General features: G+C 53.7%; 2 non-coding genes across 2 annotated transcripts; one reads left to right on the top strand and one right to left on the bottom strand.

Moving 5' to 3' along the window:
- Positions 1-9,130: 9,130 nt before the first annotated feature.
- On the bottom strand, positions 9,131-9,202 carry TRNAG-UCC (transfer RNA glycine (anticodon UCC)). Its single transcript has one exon. It is a non-coding gene; the product is annotated as a tRNA-Gly (tRNA).
- Positions 9,203-11,374: 2,172 nt separating this feature from the next.
- On the top strand, positions 11,375-11,456 carry TRNAS-AGA (transfer RNA serine (anticodon AGA)). Its single transcript has one exon. It is a non-coding gene; the product is annotated as a tRNA-Ser (tRNA).
- Positions 11,457-17,996: the final 6,540 nt, after the last annotated feature.

Here is a 17,996-nt window from a genome sequence, read left to right as displayed (position 1 = left end):
TATCATTGATTCTCTGTGAGGTCATCACCTCCCAATCTCCTTTAGCCAATAAGCTGAGGGGCTGCAAAAGGCCCTTGTGATGTCACTGCCACACCCACCCCTGCCCTCCAGGGTTAATGTCCTGCCCCAGGCAGCCCCTTCGCATGGCTGAGCTGCTCCCAGGGGTGAAAGTGACACATTCAAACCAATCCCCTTGGTTCTAACCAGGGCCAGACAGAGGCATGGGTGAGCCGGGCACCAACCGATGGAGGAGGCCTGATGGCAGCTGTAAGGGGCGCGCATCAGGCACTGCACACCCAGCTCCTGCAGCACCGGCCCCGTGGTGCCGGCCAGTAGCACCCTTCCCCCCATGGCTGCGGGGCCTTACATGGCCCAGCGCGCACACCAGCAGCGACAACTGGGCCAGACTGGGCTGAGCTTGCACTGTGCACCCTAGAGGTGGGCTCCGGGCTGCACTCCAGCAGCCATGTCCAGGCCGCGCATGTGCTGTGTGCCAAGGGGCAGCGCCGCGTACCTGTGCCCAGGGCACCAGAATACCTCGGGCTGGCTCTGATTCTAACCAACGTTACTCCTCATTTTTTGCCCTCTGTGCCTTCTCCCACAGTACAGACCAACCACCCCACAACACACCCCCTTCCCACTTTCCTCTCCCCTTCCCCTGCTGGTAACACAAATAGGACTTTTCCTGTTCTTTCTCTGGTATTTATGTGGGGAATGTAGAACTGGGGAGGGGCTGGAGAAAGGACCTGAGACGCAGTGGAGGCTAGGAGGAAGGGCTAAGGCTGGCACCTTCCTCTGATGGTCCCACTGCCTCATATCAGGGGCCTCAGCAGCGCTGGGGGATGGCTCCAGGGGGAGAAGCCGGTTCAGGGGAACTTGAGCTAGTGGGCCACTGAAGCAGGCCACCAGCAGCAGCCCTCTGTGCAGGGCACATATGATCCAGGCCTCCCTGTCATATTGAGTCTCCCCGTGTGGCTTGGGCTCCAGAGCCTGCCCCCCAGCTGGTGCCTTGATGCCGCCACTGCAGCAGCAGGAATTTGGGCATCAGTTCCCCTGCTTTTGGGGACAGGAAGCCAGGCCAAGGCACTTTTAGCCACTGGGGCTGTGCAGGCTGGAGCCACCCCCTACCCAATCTCTGCGTTGCTACCTGCAAAGCACACATTTTTGCTTGTTTCTGCTTCCCTGTCCATAGCAAGCAACTAAAGGAAGGGAAGTCACCAAACCAAACACCCCTGTGGCCAGCACGGGCCTTGAACCCATGACCTCAGTGTTATTAGCACCACACTCTAACCAACTGAGCTTGCTGGTCTACAGAAATACAATTCACCAGTGGCCCTTTCAAGAAAGGCACCTGAGACCGCTGCTGGGCCTTCTCTGCAGCTGCCAATGGCTCTTCTCTGACAGGGCCACTGGCGACTCACTGTGATGTGCGCTGGCTAGTCCAGCTGGTTTGAGGGTTGGTCAAGGTGGCTGGCGGCCGGCAGACCCAGGGCAAAGAGGCAGCCGAATCTCTTTCTGCCAGCACCTTGCCTCCCAGCTTCTTCCCTGTCAGCAACAGTCACAGCCCCTTTCGGCCCCTGGGTCAGCCCAGAAAGGAAGGCAGGAATGGGGCCTCAGATTCCAGGGTTCCGAGTTGTGAGCGCTGCCCTTGATACCATGGGACCTGAACCAACCACCCCTCACTCAACTGGGCCAAACTGGTGCCCCAGTTCATGCCCACTGGGACCTGCTTTACTTGGTTTCCTTCCACCCAGAGCCCCCTTCTTCTCCTGGGCTGCGAGGAGCATCACTGGAATCCTTTCTCATAGCCCAGCACAGGGCCATCTCTCCAGTAACAAGAGATGGGGCTGGTTTCAGGATTTCTTTTAGCCCAGCAGAAAGCAAGGGGAGATGGAGGAAAATCAACCCCGTTTGCAAGTTTTATGTGACAGGAGGGATGTGAGCTGGGGAGCCCACCCCTTCAGAAGGGCATTTGGATGCACCCAGGGGCAGCAAGAATTCAGGCCCTCAGGCCAGTGCATTGGGGACAATGTGTGAGCCGTCCAATAAGCATTTTCTGCTCCTACTGGGGAAGGCAGCTGGGCAGGTCCAGCCTGCAGCCCACGTCCCTTTCAGCTCCAGGTGCAGGATGTAACAGAGAAGGGAGAAAAGTCCATGGCTAGAGCCTCCTCCCAGCAGTCTGGCCCTGAGCAGAGTCTGTGCATGATGGAGCCTCTCCCAACAGAGCTCTGGCCTGTTCTCTGCAAAGTGCTCAGCTGTTTCATTTTTCTGCAGGCCCATTGTATGTGTCCCTGGTGGCTTCATTTACAGTTTTGAGTCTTTACATTTGCATCCCTTTTTGGAAAGAGGGTGCAAGTGTAAACATACCCTATGTGTGTGTAAACATAGCTAGAGCTGGTTTCCTTCAGGTGAGCCTGTCTGTGTCCCTACCGCAGGAACCCAAAGGGAGCAAAGAGCAGACGTACTGGAAACTGGTGGGGGTACCCTCTGAATTTGATTTAGTGCGTCTTTGTTGGACTTGCTAAATCAAACTCCATAGGATTGATTGCCGCCATTCCTCTCCCACTAGGCATGGTTCTTGTTCTTCTGCACAGACCAGCCCATGGAGATGAAGGACCTGCCACTGGGCATTCAGATCACACCCTTGTTGAATTGATGGGAACAGAAACCAGACACACAGCGGCTGTGTCTAGACTGGCCAGTTTTTCCAGAAAATCAGCCGCTTTTCTGGAAAATCTTGCCAGCTGTCTACATTGGCCGCTTGAATTTCTGCAAAAGCACTGACTTCCTACTGTAAGAAATCAGTGCTTTTTGCGGAAATTCTATGCTGCTCCCGGTCGGGCAAAAGTCCCTTTTGCGCAAAACTTTTGCGCAAAAGGGCCACTGTAGACAGCTGCGATTTGTTTCCCGCAAAACAGCCCCGATCGCAAAAATGGCCATCGGGGCATTTTTGCGCAAAAGCACGTCTAGATTGGCCACAGACACTTTTCCGCAAAAAGTGCTTTTACGGAAAAGCGTCCATGCCAACCTAGACGCTCTTTTCCGAAAATGCTTTTAACGTAAAACTTTTCCGTAAAAAGCATTTCCGGAAAATCATGCCAATCTAGACGCAGCCAGCAGGTAAGAACTTGTTTCAGTTGAGAGATGGGTTTGTCCGGTTTACAGGCATTGACCCGGGAACACATTAGGGTTTATAGTAATTTTAGGAATCCCCACAAAATAGAAACCCAGAATGTGGCACGAATGGAAATGCAAAGGCTTCAATGAAGTGCTGGTGGGGGTGGCCTCTGGGTTTGACTTAGTGGGTCTCAGTTGGACTTGGTGTTTGAAATTATGCAAATGAAGCTCAGGAAGTTCAAATCCATGCTTCATTTGCAATTTTGCTCATCTGGATTTGCATTCCTCCCTGGAAGTGAGGAACAGGGGGCATGGATCCCACTCTGTCCTGCAAAGGAATGAAATAGCTGAGCACTTTGCAGAGAACAGGCCATCACCCTGCTGGGAGGCGGCTTCATCATGCACACATTCAGCCTGCTGGGAGGAGGCTTTAGCCATGGACTTTCCTCCCCTCTCTGTTACTTCCTGCACCTGGGGCTGAAAGGGACGTGGGCTGCAGGCTGGTCCTGCCCAGCTGCCTTTCCCAGTGGGAGGAGAAAATGCTCATGGAAGGGCCTTTTCCAGAATAGCAGTGAAGTGCAGACATAGCCTGAGTGTTGCTCAGCACTAGTAGGAGACAGGGAGGGACAAAACAGTCTAATGGCACCTGCAGCCTTTCAGAACAACCCCCAGCCCCAACCCCAAGAACCAGCCCTCCCCTCCACCCTCACTGGGGTCTGCTGGACAGGTGTAGACGGAGGCATGGGCAAGCCGGGTAGCTGCCCAGAGCGCCAACCAATGTGGGGTGCCTGATGGCAGATTTAAGGGGCAGCCCGGCTCCCGCAGCACCTTCTCACCTGCATCCCTGTGGTGCAGGCCAACAATGCTCGCCCCCAACAGACGCAGGCCCCACCTGGGCCAGGCCTGCTGCTGGGAACTGCCTGCATTCAAGGCCACCCCTGTGTCAACCTAAGGATTGCTGGTCTATAAAAGCTGCCTTGGAAATGAGGATGCAGCTAAAGTGACTCTAGTGGGACTTGAACCCACAACCTTTGAATGTCTAGCTATGCTTACAACAGTTTTCTGTAACTTAGAAGTCTAATATGCTTTCCATTGCACCACAGAGCCTGATGAGTTGCTGAGCTTGATATCTCCACCTCTGCTTTGCAGCATGGCAATTGCTGGGGGAAAAGAAAGGGGAGCCAGATCTGTCTCTTTTGGGAGAGCAGGTAGAAAGAGGGAGGGGGCCACTGAGCCCCCCCAGTGAAAATAAGGGCTAAGAATTGAGCTGCACTTGGAGAATAGAGTCAGCAACCCCACTGCTTCGTGCATGCTAAACAAGCGCTCTACCACTCGAGCTGATTCCCCTGCCTGCAAATGCCTCACCTATCTTGTTCCAGAGCCCTCAACATCCCTGCGGCTGCCCGAGGCTCCTTTCCGAAAGGGCTGCTTGTGAGACTGACACCTGTGGGCCTGCTAGCTTGGAGGTTTAGAACATGGTGCTCATATCACACAGATGTGTCTTAAGAGCAAGCCCCTTGTTTCAAACCATAACGGGCTTGCTATTCCGACGTCCCTGCAAACCTCATGGCAGGAGGAGTGAGGGACATTTCGCAATAGCGATTTATTTGGAAATAAGTGCTGTGTAGCCAGCACCAAATTACAAAATAAGCTATTTCAAAATTGACTTGAAATAAGCTACACAATTGTATCGCTTATTCTGAGCTATGGGACACACCCCTAGTGAGTTAGAGCACAGCTCTGCCCCCAGCTCCCTGCTCCACGCACTGACTCCCTTGCTACCATGGGGCAGTTTGCATTGGCCTCTTCTCTTGGCAACCAGGCTTCAGCCAGGACTGAGATTGTCAGGCAGGAGAATGTGACCCGGCTCCCTGCACCTGGGCCCTGCATTTCTCATCCCTCCAGAGACAGATGAGTGTAGATTATGAAACTTTGTTGTTGTTGTTGTTGCCTTGGAAACTCCTCACAGACCTTCCCCTGGGGGCCCTGGCAGCCGCTCACATTGCACAGCTCACTTCGAGGTGAGGGTGCTGTGTAGACGTGCCCGTCCTGTTGAGGACCAGCCTGCTGGGGGGAGGCTCTGGCCACTTCCTTTCCTCGTCTCTCTCAGACTGTGTCTACAGTGCAGGGCTACGTCTATACTGCAGGCTTTTTGTGCAAGAGCAGCTGTTCTTGCCCAAAATCTTGCAGAGTGTCTACACTGCAGGCACATTTTTGCTCAAGTATATATATAGTAAATTTATACTTCAGCATCAGACAACAGGGCTTCTTGCACAGAAGTTATTCCTCTCCCCACGAGGAATAAGCCCTCTTGTGCAATCACTCATCCACAAGGAGGCAGTGTGAACAGGCAACAAGGGTTTCTTGCTCAAGAAAGCCCTATAGCTAAAATGCCCATCAGAGCTTTCCTGCGCAGGAGAGCGTCCACACTGCCATGGGAGCTCTTGCAGAAATGTACTTCTCTTGTGCAAAAGCACATGGCAGTGTGGACACACTGTTGCACAAGACCTTTTGCAGAAAACAGTTCTTGAGCAAGAAGCCTGCAGGGCAGATGTAGCCAGGGGGTGTTTGGGTTTGTTACCAGCACTGAGCTTTGTATAACAATCCAGGGAACATTGTGAAAAGGCAAAACCTTCCAGCTCTGGGTGTCCCTGGCCAGTCAGCAAGTGGCACAAAGGTTCCCTGAAGCACTGACTTCAGGTGGTTTGAAACAAACCCTTGCACCTGAGAGGTGATTAAGGTGATAGACTGTTCAAATCCCATTCTCACAATGTGTTTGCAGCCCTCTCTCTTGCCTCTCCCAGAAGTTCAGTGCCAGCCCCTCCTGTACCCTGCCTGCCCCAGCCCCTCCCACTGCAGCCTGGGGAAAGGGGAAATCTCCACAGAGACACTCCCAGATGGGACCCTCAATCCCTTCTGCCCTCAAGGGGAAACCTCACAAAGGAGATTCCAGGCAGCCAGGCCATGGGGGTCTCTGAGATGCCCCAGCCCTGCAGCCTGTCCCACCTGGCCGTTGCCATGGACCCTCTGTGAGGTCACTGCCTCCCAACCAACGAGCTGAGGGGCTGCACAAGGCCCTTGTGATGTCACTGCTTCCTTTCAGGCTCATATCCTGCCCCTGGCCAGCCCCTTGGCATGTGTGAGCTGCTCCCCCTCTGCCCCGTCACTCAGGGCTGGTTCTGGGGCTCAAGCAGGGAACATCAGAGGCTGCTCAGGGGGCCACATTGCTAGGACCCATGGAAAGCTGATTTTCATAGGGGTGTGATCAGCCCTTCCTGTGTATCTGGCTTCTTCAAAAGGGGCTTAATCAGGAGCTAAAAGTTGAAGAAGGGACATTTAGAAGGGTGAATTTCTGTCCTTGTGATGGCTTTCTGTATGCCCCAGTGGCCTAATGGACAAGGCATGGGCTTTCTAAGCCAGGGGTTGTAGGTTCAAATCCCACCTGTGGTGACAGTTCTCTGTCACTGACAAAGAGCTTATCTTCTTCCTTTCTTCCCCTCTGAGAGACAGTTGGCAAGTTTGCTCTACAGTGGTTGTTTCCCTCTCTACAGAAGCTGTTCACACCCCTCACTAGCAAATGCTGGTGTAAGATGCAGCTATCCAAAGTCAGAACAAAGGGGCACATTTTGCCCTAGAAGGCCCACGAGTGACAGGCAGAGCAGCATCTGTCTAGAGACAAAGTGGAGCCTGAGGATGAGAAGGCCCATGAGAGGCAGAGACTCCAGAGCAGTGGGGCTTGTTATTTGGTCTGGCAAATGGACAGAAAATCCCCAGGCCCTGAGCATGGTGCGGGCAAGGCCCGTGGGGCAGTTTGCCTGGTGGGGTTTGGGGGGTGGAGAAGCTGTGAAGCTCTGTGAGTGGATAAGGTCCCTGGCTGTGCTGCACCACCTGCCGTGTGTGTGACTCAAACTGTCCCTCGTCCCCTTTTGTGTGTCTGTTGCGCTTCCAGTGTCTTTCCTCAGGCACGTTCATCCGGCAAAGACCCCACCAGGGATCTTGTATCTTCCTTTGTGCAACTCAGCTGCAGACACTGCCAGGGCTGAAAGGAAATTGCTGCACTTTGAGAGTCAAAGGTGTTGTCTGGGACCATAGAGTAGAGCAGTTTCAGCCAACAACCTGAGGAGGGCACTATGGTTCAGCTGGCTGAAGCACTTACCTTGTAAACCGAAAAGCTTGGGTTCAACTCCCAGTGGTACCTTATTGCAGCCATTGCTCACATTTTCCCAGGTCCTTCTGGGACAGAGAAGAGGCCTCCCCTGGCCACCCATAGAACTGCTGATTCAGGAACAGGCTGATTGGAGGAGTGTTGGAAAGAAGGAAACCACAAGAGAGAAGCACCTGATGCCCACAGACCCTCACTCTCCATGGCTGCAGGAGCTGCAGAGGTTGCACCCTCAGGCTCTCTGAGCACGGACACCCCCAGTGAATCACAAGGGTGTGTGGTGCTGGCTCTCCTGCCCCAGCAATTGCAGTCAGAGCCCTGCCTTGCCAGTGCCAGTCACAGCAGCCTCTGCACCTGCTCCAGGCTTGTGGTTTCCTTCTTCCCAATTCTCCTCCCCAATCAGCCTTTTCCTGAACCAGCAGTTCCATGGGTGGCCAGGGGAGGCCTCTCCTGTGTCCCAGAAGCTGCCAGGCTCTGAGTCTTGCCCCCTTCGTGCCCTCCTCTAAATTCTCTTTTAAATTGGTCTTTATGGTCCTACTCAGGGTGTTTTTCTCCTCAGCAGTGCACAAGAGAGAAGCTGTTGCCATTGGTCCTGCAGGGCAAGACGAGCTTTGCCTGCCCCCTCAGCCTGACTTGCTACTTGGCCCCATTCCCGCCTCCCTTCCTGGGCTGACCCAGGGGCCGAAAGGGGCTGAGGCTGCTGCTGGCAGGGAAGAAGCTGGAAGGCAAGGTGCTGGCAGCAAGAGATTCCGGCTGCCTCTTTGCCCTAAGTCTCAGTGTGCCATATCGACTGCCAGCCACCTTGACCAAACCTCAAACCAGCTGGTTGAGCCAGCCCACATCATAGTGAGTCACTAGTGTCCCTATCAGAGAAGAGCCCTTGGCAGCTGCAGAGACAGATTTCAGCTGCTGGAGGCGCCTTTCTGAAAGGGCCATTTGTGAGCCGTGTTCTGGTTGGCTGGCTAGCTAAGTTGGTTAGAGCATGGTGCTGATAATGCTAAAATCATGCGTTCAAGCCCTATGCTGGCCACAGAGTTGTTTGCTGTGGTGACTGTTCCACCTCCCTTTAGCTGCCTGCTATGGACAGGGAAGCAGAAACAGGCAAGAGGCTGAGGCTTTTCAGGAAACAGGCCAGAGAACTGGTAGGAGAAGGCTCCAGCCTGCACAGACCCAGTGGCTAAAAGGCCCTTGGCCTGGCCTGCTTTCCCCAATAGCAGGCAAAACTCTTCTCTTCCCTCTATTGTGGGGCTACTCATGGGCCTGCTGGCTCAGCTATTTAGAACTTGACACTAATAATGCCCAGGTCACAGATACAAGCCCATGCAGACCCCACAATAGCCAAATTAGTTTTGTTTGAGCTGTTCCCCACGAAAAGCAGTGAGAGGGAGCCCTTGGCTGTGGGACCCACTTGTGCCTGTTGTTCAGGGTTAAATAAGATCTCCCCCAGGAGGTTTCCTGTTCCCTTCCTACCTTGCATTGGCTGGGAATCAAATCAAGCAAGAGGCAGCAAATGCCAGGCACTGTCATGTTCTGGGCCACAGCTAAAGACCCTCTTGGAGCTGTGGTCCGAGGAGGAGTCTCTGCAGGCCCTGCAGTCCAGGTGGAGGAATGCGGACATTTGTGGCTGAATGGCCAAGCAAAGAAAGGCCACCTCCTTTCTACCCCCGCATCCTAGACCAAGTCAGAGCCAAGGTCAAGGAATTGCGGCAGGGGTATGTGAGGGAAGAACCATATTACTGTGCATGCTCTTGGAGAGGGTGAGAGGGAGCCAGCCCACAGCTGCAGGACCTGTTTATGTAGGGTTCAAGTGAAAAAACCTCAGGAAGGAACTTTGATGATCCTTCTTTACAGTGCATTGGCTGGGAATCGAACCCAGGTCAACTGCTTGGAAGGCAGCTATGCTTACCACTATACCACCAATGCCTGCTTGCAAAGCTGCTAGGAAAATTAGTGAGGCAAGGCAATGTCTGCCATGCGGCTAGCCAGAGGCAAGAGGGTGCCTGTGTGGTTTGGGTAAAGCATAACTTCTTGGCCATTAGGCAAAGACCAGAAGTGGTGATGCTGGGCTAGTGGTTGCCCTGCACTCTCCGTGGTATGAGGAACTGGGTGGGAGAGGAGTCCCAGGGGTTGTTGGGTGGGAGAGTAGAGTTTATCAGACTTTGGGCTAAGCTCTAGAGCAGCCAAGGGAGAGGTGGGGAAGTGGCTTCTGAATACTCTGTGTCGCCCGGGGATGAGGACCAAGAGCCGTCCTTGTGTTTTTTGCCATAAAGTGTTGTTTCTGGGTCCTTTGGCTAAGATGGAGCACTTCTGCCTTCCGGAGAGCCATGTCACAGGCACAAGCACCAGAGACCCCTCCAGGGACACATCACAGGCAGGGCCGGACTGCACCATTCCGGTGCCCCGGGCTGACAGTTCAATTGCGCCCCGGGTTGGGGGAGGGCGCATACGCGGAGCTGGTGGCAGCAGGATGAACGTGCCTGACCCAGCCCGGCTACCAAGCATGTCCCCCCCCCACCCCGGGCAGCCGCTGCTGGGTGGCTGCTGGGAGCTACTGCAGCCCACAATCCGGGAGCCGGGCACGCAGCGCCTGATGGCAGCTATAAAGGACGGCTGCCCGGCTAGCCCAGGCCTTAATCTGGCCCTGGTCACAGGACCAAGCAAGGGGCAGAAACATGGCCACTGTCATTGTCTGGGCCAGAGATAAAAACCCTCTTGGAGCTGTGATCTGAGGGGGAGTCTCTGCAGGCCCGGCAGTCCAGGCGGAGGAATGTGCACATTTATGAACATAAAAACATCAGAACGGCCGTACTGGGTCAGACCAAAGGTCCGTCTAGCCCAGTAGCCTGTCTGCCGACAGTGGCCAGCACCAGGTGCCCCAGAGGGGGTGAACCAAAGACAACGATCAAGCAATTTGTCTCATGCCATCCGTCTACAGCCTCTGACAAACAGAGGCCAAGGACACCATTTCTATCCCCTGGCTAATAGCCTTTTATGGACCTAACCTCCATGAAATTATCTAACATATGGCCCAATGGCTGTTGCCCTTACAAAGAAAGGCTGCTTCCCCCCTCCTGCATACTAGACCAAGCCAGACCCAAGGTCAACGAATTGCGGGAGGGGTATGTGAGGGCCCGTGAGGGCAGGTCCTGCTGTGGGGAAGCACCGCAGCACTGTGCATACTGTGAGGAACTGGACCGAATCCAGGGGTGTGAGGAGCCCCTGTCTCCAAGGATAGTTGTGGAGTCTGGGATGGAGACACCTGGGCAGCAGCAGCTGCAGCTTCAGGATGACAACGCTGCTGACCTGCAGCGCCAGGAGACACAGGAGGACTCCCAAACATCTTCAGGCAGCGGGGAGGGAACATCCGGTGAGTGCTGGGAGGTTGCAGCACACAGGACATGTCTACACTTGCAGTCTCCTTCAGGAGAGTGATGCTAATGGAGACATTTGAAATTGTAAATTAAATTGGGATTTAAATATCCCGTGCTGCATTTGCATAATCATGGATGGGCGCTGTTTAAAAATACTTTATTATGAAATAAAAAACACTGTTTAGATGCAGTTATTTTGGGAGAAAACCCTTCTTCCGAAATAACCCTTAAACACTCCCCTCTGGTCTGGACCTAACAGCAGTGTCAGCGTTTGCTAGTCGGGGCTCTGGACAGCACCTGCACAGAGGAAGATGGCAACTGCGGGACGCCCTGGCCAATTGTCCCAATGTCTCACAGCAGAAAAGTAAACAAAAGAGGCCAATGCAAACAGCCCCTGGCAGCAAGGGAGTCAGCACGTCCGTGGGCGGGGCAGGGAGCTGGGGGCAGAGCTGGGCTCTAACTCGCGGGGTGACCTTGGCCCATTCAGTGAACCTCTCTCTGCCTCCATGGCCCTGTCTGTTCAGCAGGGACAGCAACACTCACAGGCCCATAGGAGGGGGCTGGTTTGATGCTTCACCACATGGCCCAGCAAGGAGCCCCCAAGCTCCTCCTGTGCTCAGGGAGCCAGGTTTGCTGTGTGAATTCTGTGGGGCAGGTGCCGTCAGGCCTGGGCACTGGGATTATTTACCAGTTTCTCTGGCCCCAGGGCACTACTGCGCTTGCAGCTGTGATGGCTGAGTGATTAAGGTGTTGGACTAGAAATCCAATAGGGTTTCCCTGTGCAGGTTCAAGTCCTGCTCATAGCGAGATCTGAGTTTTGGCCACACTCCTAACCAGGCAACAAGCTGCACAACCGGACAGCCACTCTCCCTATCCCCAGTCAATCCCTTTCTGCGCCTTTCCGAGAGAGAGACGGGTCCTGGTGCCTCATTATGGGTCCCTGAGCTCTAGGGAAACTCTCAGCTCCTGCAGTCTCTGCCCCTTGCCCAGCACCCTATGGCTCAGCCCTACCCCTGGGGGCTGCCCTGCTCCAGTGGATGATAGGAGTTGAGAGGATGGAGCATCTGAGCCTGCCCCCAAAGGTCTATCCATGAAGGGCAGAAATGTTGAGGATATGATGTGGGTCACTCCTCCCAAGGCACACAGCCCTCTCCCCCCCCGCCCTGTGTTGGGAGGAAAGGGTCTAGAGAAGTATTGGGGGGGGGGGGTCTTGTTCCCTTGCTCTGCCTTGGCCAAAGAATTAGTAACAGAATATTTGTCCAAGTTTATGTACAGAAAAAGCCTACAAGCATGTTTCTGTGGGGTAGTGGTTATCGTGTTTGCTTAATGTGCAAAAGGCTCCTGGTTCAAAGCCAAGCAGAAACTGGGAGTTCTGCTCTGATTTGTGGCTCCCCAGGTAAACACAGCTCCTGCTGCTTGGGATAAGCCCAACTCCAGGCTGAGTAAACCAAGGAACAGCAGGAGCCCTGCCCTAGAAAGGGAGGGGCCAATGTATGTGAGTTCATGGCCTAGACAGACAGCCCCAGGCTGGGAAGACAGAGCTGCCTGACATCTCTAGCACTCATCAAGCCCAGGGGGGCACATCAGTGCTAGCAACATGCTCATGTGGTGCCATCTTCGAGCCAGGCCAACAGGGAGTGTTTCTTAGGAGGCCACCTGATTTCCTGCAAGTGTAGCCCTTGTACCTTCCCCCTGGCAGGATAGATACCCAGGCTATAGCTCAACTGTCCTCCTACAGAGTAGCTTGCAATGACAGCTCTAAGCAAAGCCATTAACTTGGGGTTATTAGCCACTATTAACACATGCCAAAGCCTGGGATTGAACCACGGACTTTCAGATCTTCAGTCTAACATGCTCCCAACTGCACAATCCCATTGGCTGGTTTCAGGCCACATGAAGCACCATCCCCCCTCCACTCAGGCTCTTATTCACCAACCCACATGGCCCCTGCAGCCTGTGTGGGGGCAGGGCAGGCTGCCTGAGAAATGTGCTGAGCTGCTGGCCGGGAGTGAGCCAGGTAAGTCTCCCAGCCAGAGCCTCCCTTCCCTCAAGCCACTGGTACCCCACGTAAACCAAACTTTCTGCCCCCCTCCTGAACCCACACCCCTCCCAAATCCTGCACTCCAATCCTGTGCCCTAGGTCACAACCCAACATGCTGCAACCGTTCCTGCACCCCAGTCCTCTGCCCCAAGCTCCTGTCTGCACCAACCTGCATCCCAGACCCCCACCTCCTCCGTTAATAGCATGGAAAAGTGCAGCCCTGGGGAGTGGTTCTCCTTGAAAACTCATTGCCCACCCCTGCTCTAAGCTGTGCAACAGCCCAGCCCCATAGCTGCCATGTCTCCCCAGAGCCCTTAGGCTGGCACCGGGAAGGCCTGAGTCCAGGCAGTGCCCAGGGGAGCCCAGGGAGGGTGGAGGGAAAGTCTGGAATTTGCAGGTGGGGCCAGGGGCTGTTCTGAAAGGCTGCCTTTAGACCCTTTTGTCCTTCCCTGTCTCACCCTAGCGCTGAGCAACACTCAGTGTTGGTCTGAGCATCCGTCCTGCTCTGGGACGTGTCTCTGTGGCAGGAACCTGCCCAGGTGGCTCTCGCAGTGAGGCCCCTCCCTGGCAGCACCGAGCAGAGAGAGCCGAGTAAAGGGAAGAGGCAGTACCTGGGTGCAGGGTGGGGGGGAGGAAGGGAAGACTCCATGGACATGTAAGAGGGAGGCTCTGCCCTGGCCAGTGGGGAATTGTTGCCTCTCCGAGGGGCCCAGGCCTGGTGGGTCATTTCCCCAGGTTACTGAGTGGGGGCTGCAGCCAGTTCTGTGTTGTCTCCTTCAATAACAAAACTGAACCAATGGATCTTGTGCCTACCTGACTGCACGCTGGGCTAGTTCTGTGTGCGCCACGGAGCTTCCTGTAGCGCTGCCCATGCAAGAGAGGGTAGGGGCAGTTAGTCACCCAGCTCTGCCCCTTCTGAAAATGGCAAGTGTTGTCTTAGCAGCGAGGAAGAGGGAGCCTGAAGTCACCTCTTGGGTCACAGCTGCTGTAACATGTGGCAGTGAGGTTAGAAAAATGCCTAGGCAGTGTCTATGTGAAACATCAGGCTGGTTTCCCTGACTGGGAATCAAATCCAGGCCACAGCAGGGAGAGTGCTGTAGCCTAACCACTAGACCACCAGGGACACAAGGGCTGCATCTACACTGGCATGAATTTCCGGAAATGCTTAAAACGGAATACTATTCCGTTTTCAGTTTTTCCGGAAAAGGAGCGTCTACATTGGCAGGCTGCTTTTCTGGAAAAGCCCTTTTTCCGGAAAAGCGTCTGTGGCCAATGTTGACGCGCTTTTCCGGAAAAGAGCCCCGATCGCCATTTTCGCAATCAGGGCTTTTTTCCAGAAAAGACTACTGGGCTGTCTACACTGGCCCTTTTCCGGAGCAGTGTTCCGGAATAAGGACTTATGCCCGAGCGGGAGCAGAATAGTTTTTCCGGAATAGTGGCTGATTTTGTACAGTAGAGCATCATTGCTTTTCCGGAAATTCAAGGGCCAGTGTAGACAGCTCGCAGTTTATTCTGGAAAAGCGTCTGATTTTCCAGAATAAGTGGCCCAGTGTAGACACAGCCAAGAAGTATACCTTTTTGCTCACCCACACTAGCCTTTCACAGGCTATTTTCTGTCCACTTCAGGATGGGGGGATGGTCCATTCTCCCTTGCCCAGAGGGGACAAGAACAGCCAAACAGAACATCAGAACAGCCAGACTGGGCCATGCCAGTTGTCCAACTAGCCCAGGATCCTGTCTCACAACAGCAGCCAATTTCATTGTCCTGAGGAAATCCTCAGGACAGACAGTTATTAAGTGATCCCTCCAGTCACAGCTCCTGGAATACACCAGCTAGGGTCACCTTCCCTGCCCATCATGGTTAAATGCCATTCATTGTGGCCTCCGGGGCTTCCAAAGTTGAGTAGCTCTGAATTAAGGGTTCTTATTAATGTCAAGAACCTCAAGCAATGTAAAGTCAGAGTGTGATAGGACTGGAAAGGAAAACATTTTCACCTGAAGGAATTTTTTCCAAGGGGCCACTTGGGGGGTTGAACCAAGGGGTACTTGATCTGCTGTCAAACACTCTACCACTGCACCCCCATGGAATTTGGTTTCTACATCCCTTATTGAGAACTGGGCAGGGAACAAGAGACTTTTGTGTAACACACATCTCAGGTGGGAGGGACCCTCACTGACCCCAGATTGTGATTGGTCCTAACAAGGGATTTGCCCTGAAAGCAGCACAGCTGGAGCACAACAGAGAGTTTTGAGCAATGAAGGGGAAGCCAGGAGAGCAGAGGCCAACCTGAGAGCCCAAGGGGGGTCCCCATTAGGTGTCAGCTGTAGGGGCCAAGGTGAGAGGCAGCAGGACCCACTTGGGCCTTCCCCCCATGGTTAAAGTAGAACCTCTGCAGAGAATCATGTTCCTACTTCACCACATTGCATTGGCTGGGAATCAAACCCACGTCAACTGCCTGGAAGGCAGCTATGCTCACCACTATACCACCAATGCCTGTGCTGAGCACATCTGTGAAAATTAGTGAGGAAAGTCCATATCTGCCATGACGCGCACTTGAGGCGAAAGGGTGCCCATGTGGTCTGGGGTAAAGCATAACTTCTTGCCCGATTGGCTAAAATCGTGGGGAGGGAGAAAGGGGTGTGATGTTGGGGCAGAAACAGCCCTGTGGCTCTCTGTGGTGTGAGGGATTGGGTGGCATAGGAGTAGCAGAGGTTTCTGTGTGGGCGAGTACAGCTTCTTGGCTCTTGGGCTAAGCTCAAGAGCAGCAAAGGGAGAGGCCGGGAAGTGGCTGTCAGACACTGTGGCTAAATCTACACTTGTGGCTTCTTGCGCGAGTAATATGCAAATGAGGCTAAGCATGGAATATCGCTGAGCCTCATTTGCATACCGAATGAGCCACCATTTTTTTCAGAAAAGGCTCTTGCTCAAGAAGGAGTGTCTACACTGCCCCTTCTTGCGCAAGAAAACCCTTCTTGCGAAATGCCGTTCTTCCTGTCAAGTAACAGGTGTAACAGCATTGCTCATGAGGGATTTTCTTGCGCAAGAATGGGCAGTGTAGATGCTCCTTCTTGCACAAGAGCCTCTTCTGAAAAAAATGGTGGCTCATTAGGTATGCAAATGAGGCTCAGCGATATTCCAAGCTTTGCATATTACTCACGCAAGAAGCCGCGAGAGTAGACATAGCCTCTGTGTGGCACAGGGATACAGACCAAGAGCTACCCTCATGTTTTTTGTCATAAAGTGTTTCTTGGCCGTTCGGCTAAGTGGAGCGCTTCCAGCCTCTTAGAGAGCCATGTCACAGGCACAAGCCCCCAGAGACCCCTCTGGCCCTTCCAGGAACACATCACAGGACCAAGCAAGTGGCAGCAAGTGCTGGGTACTCTCATGGTCCAGGCCAGAGATAAAGCTGTGGTCTAAGGAGGAGTCTCTGCAGGCCCGGCAGTCGAGGTGGAGGAATGTGGATATTTATGGCCAAATGGTTAATGGCCTAGCAAAGAAAGGCCACCTACCCCCTCCCCAGACCAAGTCAGAGCCAAGGTCAAGGAATTGCTGCAGGGGTATGTGAGGACCCGTGAGTGCAGTTCCCGCACTGGGGAAGCACCGCAGCACTGTGCATACTGTGAGGAACTGGACCAAGTCCTGGGGGTTGGGGAACCCTGTCTCCAGGGACAGTTGTGGAGTCTGGGATGGAGACACCTGGGCAGCAGCAGCTGCAGCTTCAGGATGACAACCCAGATGACCAGCAGCTCCAGGATGAGGATGAGGATTCACGGAACGTTGTGACCCTCCCCCTGGAACCGGTCCCCCAGATGAAGGAGGCCTCCCAAATGTCTTTGGGCACCGAGGAGTGAACATCAGGTGAGTGTTGTGAGGTTGCAACACACAAAGGGCAGGCGGAAGCACAGGGGATGATGCGCTATTGTGACACGTCATGCTGATCATAGGTTGAGGGACACCACACATGTCTGACCCCATAGAGGGACGTCCTCCCCCAGCCATGTCTGCAAGGCACCACCTGCTCCTGTAGAATGTGCTGCCAGCGGCTAATTTCCTAACACTGGATGCAAACAAACAGATGTAATTGGTGTGTAGCTCAGTGGTAGAGTGTTTGATTACAGGTGAAGTGGTACCTAGTTCAGCTCCAAGTGTCCCCTGTCACATTACCGAATTGGAGAGAAGCAGCCAGATCGCTGCTGCACCCCTAGGTGGGGGTGTTGGTCCCAGAAATTGGTATAAAAGGGAGCCATGTGGGGTACTGAATGGGAGCTTATTGTTTGCTGATCTTTTGTACGCTATTTATGTGAGTGTATAATGTCTGTGTGTGTAGGTAGGAATCTGTAATCTGTGTGGAAGCTGAATATTTCTCTGAATGTGGTTAAGCATTGCTATGGACAGGCTGATTAGCCAGGCCCTGTAGGACAATGGCACTTGATGGGCCAAGGACACACCCAAAGAATGGGGACTGTCACCTGAGAGCAGCCAGCAGGAAACACAGAGGTTGGCCTCTGACCAGGTGACCTGCTGCATACAAGAAGAGGCCAGGAAGGAGGTATAAAGAGGCCATGTGGTCGATGCCATTTTGTTCTCAGCTCAGCACTTCATCCCAGAGGCAGCACTGCAGGGATCGAAGAGCCTGGAAGACCTGTGAACCCATCCTGATGTTAGGATGTGCAACAAGAACTTTTATACCAGCAGCTGTAACATCTCTGCTAGAGCCCGCATCGAGGACTGGGAGTTTCGGTGCATGTAATGTACTATCCTTTAACAACCTTACTCTCATGCTTTTCTTTCTTGTGATAATAAACCTTTAGATATAGATTCTAAAGGATTGGCCCAGCGTGATTTGTGGGTAAGGTCCAGGGGGTAAATTGACCAGGGATCTGTGGCTGGTTTCTTGGAACCGGACAGGACGTGTTCGGGGTAGGTGGGATTGGGTGCTAGGACCCCCCACCTGTGTATGAGGCCCGGGGCCATCTGGGGCACGGATATTGCTGCCAAGGGGGAGGGAAGGGCTGGGGGCTGTTTTGAAAGGCTGCTGGCACCATTAGACCCTTTTTTTTAGCAGTGAAGGAGAGGTGGGAAAGGGGCCCTGAGTTAACCTCTTGGGTCTCAGCTGCTGTAACATGTGGCAAGAAAATTGACTACAAATGTGTTTTGTGAAAGTTACAGGAGGCTTCCCTGAGTGGGAATCAAACCCAAGCCACCACACTGAGAGTGCTAGACCCTAACCACTAGACCACCAGGGGGACATAAAATAGTCCTCTTTGATGACCTACACTAGCCTTTCCAGAGAGAAGAGGCCAA

The sequence above is a fragment of the Pelodiscus sinensis genome, chromosome 31 (genome assembly GCF_049634645.1).
Source record: "Pelodiscus sinensis isolate JC-2024 chromosome 31, ASM4963464v1, whole genome shotgun sequence".
Lineage (NCBI taxonomy): Eukaryota > Metazoa > Chordata > Testudines > Trionychidae > Pelodiscus > Pelodiscus sinensis.
The sequence above is the reverse complement of the archived record's forward strand: the minus strand, read 5'-3'. Positions and strand labels throughout refer to the sequence as shown.